The sequence below is a fragment of the Rousettus aegyptiacus genome, unplaced genomic scaffold (assembly GCF_014176215.1).
Source record: "Rousettus aegyptiacus isolate mRouAeg1 unplaced genomic scaffold, mRouAeg1.p scaffold_m13_p_12, whole genome shotgun sequence".
In the NCBI taxonomy this organism is placed as follows: Eukaryota; Metazoa; Chordata; class Mammalia; order Chiroptera; family Pteropodidae; genus Rousettus; species Rousettus aegyptiacus.
In genome coordinates this window covers 76,476,946-76,482,778 of record NW_023416287.1, presented here as the reverse complement: position 1 = coordinate 76,482,778, position 5,833 = coordinate 76,476,946, and the positions used below count along the sequence as shown (strand labels likewise).

At 46.9% G+C, this 5,833-nt stretch overlaps 1 pseudogene; it reads left to right on the top strand.

The window, feature by feature from the left end:
• The first annotated feature begins 4,759 nt into the window (after positions 1-4,759).
• LOC118610071 lies at positions 4,760-4,878 on the top strand (annotated as a pseudogene).
• Positions 4,879-5,833: the final 955 nt, after the last annotated feature.

Genomic DNA, 5,833 nt, shown 5'->3' with positions numbered 1-5,833 from the left:
TTGCATCATATGTAAAATATAAAGGATGTGGATCCTGAATCTATACACAATAAGAAAAAAAAAAAAAAGATAACCCAATAGAAACATAGGGAAAAAATAAGCAGAAATTTTCAAAAGAAAATAAAATGATCCATAAATATATGAAAAGATGTTTAATCTTTCCAGTAATCATAGGAAATGCAAGCTAACACCAATAAGATATTATTTTTTCTCTATCAGTTTTGAAAAATAAAATAAAACGACTGATAATACGCAGTGCTGAGAGGAATGAGAGTAAACGGATCAGTTTGAAAGTAAATCGGGGCTGCCTTCTGTGGGTTAATTTAGCAATAGTTACCCAATGCTCAATGATACCTAAATTTCAACCCAGCAATTCCTCATCTGGGAAAATATTGCATAAAAACACTTGCACAAGCTCACAAAGATGGTTTTGCAAACACATTAATGCAGCTCCGTTTGAATTAGCAAAAAATTAGAGACAGCCTGAGTGCCCATCAATAAGTTTGCTCCAATAAGTTATGGTCCCTCACACCGAGAAACTCATTTATTACAAGGAACTTCCATGGTATTGTGCTGCTGAGTGACAAAACAAGTCATGGAGGAATATGTAGAAGGGGATCCCAAATTTGTGGAAACAAAACAAACCAATGCTGAACAATAATAAATAAAAGCACTGTGTGAGAGAGAATACTGAGCTTCACAAAGCAGAGCCGAAAAGAGGTGGCTGGGATAGAACAGACATTCGCTTCTTACTTAGAAGTGCTGTCTTAATAGTTTTCAGCAAATATGTATTATTTGATGTTTTAAAAATAAAGAAAAATTAAAAATAATCTTGAGAGAGCTGGCCAACGCTCTCAGCTGTAGGTGACTTTGCTGGTGTCTGGGAGAAAGGGTGGGAAGCCGAGGGAGGTGATGGATTACGGGCAGGAACGGAGCGGTACTTCAGTCTTTCCATCGCCTCTGAGCCACGTCTGGCTCCTTCTGCAGGACGGTGGTGCGTCTCCTCGCTCAGAATCCCCCAGAGGCTCAGAGTGTGGTCCTCAGTGGGAAGCAGGCCGCGTGCCCTCCTCTGCAGGGCTCCTCCAGGTTGCGTCATTCTGAAACGCAGACCACTGGCCTCTGCTTCCCGCCCTGAGCCCTCCGGCTCTCCAGCACCAGCCTCTCCAGCCCTCCTTCCCCACTCAGCCGAAGCTTCTACTCCAAATGCACTGCTGGGGCAGGCCTCGGCCTTGGCTCTCAGTTCCTCATCCCAGAACGGTGGCCAGTCCATCCTCTCCACCAGGTGAACCCCACTCACTTAGAAGGTGTCCTTCGCCCTGCTTCCAACAATGCCCTGGCCTGCCATCTTGCCACTCCTTGGAAGGCTAGGACCAGGCCTTATTTACAGGGAAAAGGATGCGGACGTAGAAATGAGGGGCGGCCGTCTACTTCTTGGAGGTTACAGGTTCCTCCGCAGTCGCAACCAGGCCCCCACAGTCAACAGTGGACCACATGCGTGCTTCTCCTCCGTAGGCGGAGAGCCCAGCCATGAGTGACTCAGGCGGGGCGGGGACACAGAGAGCCATTGCCCTCTGCTTCCCTCACGGCAGCCAGCCTTCCTTGGAGACTGCTGGAGCCTGGGCCGGCCAACACACTGCCCCTCAGAGGAGCTAGCAACTCTTCACGCGGCCCCTGCTTGGCCGCCAGGCCCGGCAGCCCTTACCTTTACTGCAGCAGTGAGAGGTGACATCTGACTCTTCCCCCAGGACGGTGAACGCTGACCTCCCCACAGAGGAACCCCGCACAGACCAACGCACCTCCTCGCCTCCCTGCTCCGGTGGTTCCCAATTTTCTTAAAATTTGTTGACATTTTTTTTTTAAAAACTGCAACAATATTTGTTGTCTTAAAGTTCAGTGGGAAACTATATAAATAAAGTAAAAGTTGAAAACCCCTCACTTCCCCTTTCACTCTCCAGAGACCCTCCCTCCCCCGCCACCCTTAACAGTTTAGAGCGAACCCTTCCAGATTTTTCGCCTGGACGGAATGCACAGAAAAGCATTCTCCATACACATCCCACTGTAACCTGAATGCTTCCCATTTCCCACTGCCTCTGTAGCAGGCGCCTCAGCCTGGGGAGACCTGTGTTGCCTGGCACCTCTCACTTTTTTTCTGTCTTCCTTCAACAACCGCCCTCCGAACATCTGCTCTGGGCAGGTGGTGGGAGGACAGAGGACCAGACAGACAGACTCCAGCCTGCCGGGAGCCTGAATTCGGATGGGGAAGACGCTGAGTAAACGAAGGAGACACTCTTGGATGTCGCTAAGGGTTTATTCCTCCCTCTAGTCAGATCCACCCTGGCTGTCTCCAGGCCTGTCCCTCTGACTTTGCAAATCCTCCCCATCCCCTTGGCCCAGCTCGCCCTCATTATCCCAGCTCACCTGGATCTCTCTCCTCTCCCAAACTTCTTCACTCCTTACTAAGTTGTGCTCCGTGTTTTATTGTTCACTGTGCAGTCACGGTTGTCCTATGAGTGTGTCAGGCACCTATAAGAAGCCCCTATGACCAGATTTTATTGCACAGAGTAAGGTCCATTAGTTAAATGTTATTTAGCTATCACAACCCTACAAAGTTTGTTATGGCTGTTGAACATCTGAGGAAACTGAGGCACAGAGAGGTCCAATGCCTGGCTCAAGGTCACACAGAGATTGACATCCCAGTCCACCTGAGCCCAAAGTCATGGATAATTTGACAACCCCAACCAAAGAAATGGGGATCGGTCCCCACAACCACGATGACATCCACCTTGGGTTTCCCAAGGCAACCCTGATTTCCAGCCTTCTGAATGCATGACGTCCCTTCTCCGAGCCCTGTGTAGGCTAAACAGTGCAGCTTATAAAAGAGACGGGGTGTGGACGTTGTGGGCGCCCCACGCTCTGCCAGTCTCGGGAAGCAGAGAAAAGGGGTCTGTGAGCAGAAGCATTGCCAGGTTAAGAAGAGGGAGCGGGAGGAGGGGGGTTGGGGGGAAGGGGCGGCCTTTGGGCTCTGCCTGAACTGCCGAGCCACCGAGCCACCGGGCGCGTTTTGACACGTCGTGCTCAGGGGAGGGTGTAATTATTTTCAGTAAGGGCTTCCTAACGTATCATTAATGGATCGCTTCCCGCCCGCTGCAGAAGGAGGTTGCTTAGAGACTGGGTGAAGGGGCGCGTTCTCCAAAGGGCTGCGTGAGAATCCAGACCAACCCCACACAGCCCACCCTCCCCCAAGCCCCTCCTCCCCACCAGCAGACTCTGAGGAGCCAGGCGTCCCCTTTTTTGAGCTCTCGTCCACAGATGGACGGGGCACGGTCAGCTGGGTCCTAGGTCACATTTTACCTTTTTTTTTTTTTTTTAATATTTTTTTGGTATGTGCTTTTCAAAATATCGGTATATTTTTTATAGTAAAGTTGACATGTGTGTACCAATGTACGTTAATTAAATTTATTGGGGTACCATTGATTGATAAGAGGTGCACAACTTCATAATACAGCATCTGTGAATCCCACTGTGTGCTCGCCCCTCAGAGTCCAGTCTCCTTCCGTCAGCCTGCATCTCGCCCGTTTACCCTCTTCATTCTCCCCTTACCCCCGGCCCCTCTGGTAACCACCACACTATTGTCTGTATCTACACATTTGTTTGTTTGTTTGATTATTGCCTTTTGTTTTATATCCTACAAATGAGTGAAATCATACGGTTCCTGATCTTTTTCATCTGACCTATTTCATTTAACATGATACTCTCAAGATCCACCCATGTTGTCTCAAATGACAATATTTCATCTTTTTTTTAATGTCTGAGTAGTATTCCATTGTGTGTGTGTGTGTGTGTGTGTGTGTGTGTGTGTGTGTACCTCATCTTCTTTATCCAGCCATTGGTCAAAGGACATTTTGGTGGTTTCTATGTCTTGGCCACCATGAATAATAACATTGCAGTGAATGTAGTGATCCATACATCTTTGCAAATAAATGTTTTCAAAATTTTCAGGTAGATATCAGAAGAGGGATTGCTGGGTCATGTGGTAATTTTTAATTTTTTGAGGAACTTCCATACTGTTTTCCGTAGTGACTGTACCAATTTACATCCCCACCAGCAGAGTATGAGGCTTCCTTTTTCTCCACATCCTCTCCAACTCTTGTTACTTCTTGTCTTATTGATAATAGCCGTTCTGACAAGTGTTAGGGGGCATCGCGTGATTTTGATCTGCATTTCGTTAGCTAGTAAAGTTGAGCATCTTTTCATATACCTCTTGGCCATCCGTATGACTTCTTGAGAGGAATGTCTGTTCAGGTCCTTTGCCCATTTTTTAATCAGATTGTTTTTTGTTGTCATGGAGTTGTATGAGTTCTTCGTGTATTTTGGATATTAGCCCCTTATCAGGGGTATCGCTTGCAAATACCTTTTCCCATTTGGTTGCTTGCCTCCTTTTACCATGCTTCTTGGACACAGTGGGTTTATCCATGCTGCAGTGTCATGAAGCTGTGTGTCACCTCTTCCTGAGGGCCTGCAATGGCCTTTTGGGAGGACAGGTAGAGGGTGTTTGAGCATAGTTACCTAATAGAAGGGAAAGAGCAGAAGCATGAAAATCAGAACAACCCCAGACGCCAACCCCTCCAGCTGGGCAGATTTTGGCAAAGTGTTTAACCTCTCTGAGTCCAGTTCTTCATCCACAAAATGGAGATTGTGCCACACACTTTGTGGGGATTTTGAAAGGATTAGAGCTAATGTTTGAAAAAAAAAAAGTCTTGTCTACAGCCATGCCACCCTGAACACACTTGATCCCGTCTGATCTCAGAAGCTAAGCAGGACCAAGCCTGGTTAATATTTGCATGGGAGACAACCTAGGCAGACCAGGTGCTGTAGGCGAAGGAAGGAAGGAAGGAAGGAAGGAAGGAAGGAAGGAAGGAAGGAAGGAAGGAAGAAGACAGATCACATCATAAGACAGAAATAAATAAGACATCGAAGCCTCCTCAATTCCGACCTTCATTCATTCTCCTTCCTTTGCCTTCTCGACTCCCTCCCACTCCCTCCCTCCCGAAAAGAAAGAAAGAAAGAAAGAAAGAAAGAAAGAAAGAAAGAAAGAAAGATGTGCTCAATAAATGATGCTCCTTGGAGTTATGTGGATTTTCATTCATTCATTCATTCATTCGACAAACACTTCCTGAGCCAGGCACCTTTACTGGCACTCATATGCGTCAATGAACACAAGAGGTGATTCTCCATCAAAAGAAGACTGGTGGAGTAAGCTGTAGTCCTTGCAAACTCTAGAATAACATTTCACCTTTGAAAGCACAAGGAGCTGTGTACTGATGTGGCATTAACTAGGAATAAAAATCACTGATCAGACTAAAGAAACGCCTGCAAAATAGAAACCCACGAACAAGGTTGTGGGTGTGGAGATGCCAGCAAACGCAAGGCCGCCAGCCCTGGAAAAAGGGGGAGAGGGCTCATTAAGGCTGAACATTTTATAACCAATGTTTATCATACATTATATGAGTAATTTTTAAATAGACCAAAGAAATTTTTATATTTACGTGGTGAGTTAAATAAAAGGAGCGTCATTATTCCTACTTTGTAGATGAGGAAAATTGAGTCTTGGGGCAATTGAAGGACTAATGACCAAGGTAGAGCTGGGCCCAGGACTTCAGGCCCCTTTCCTGGGGTGCCTTTGATGGGCGCAGCTGGGAGAGTCACCTTAGGAACATGCCTGGGGCTTTGGTCCATCTGAGCCTTGAATTCAACCATTGTAGGAACAGTTAAAGAGCTCAGTCTCGACTTGAGTGCCAGCCTACGGCCTGTGTCTTCTATCACCTACAGCACC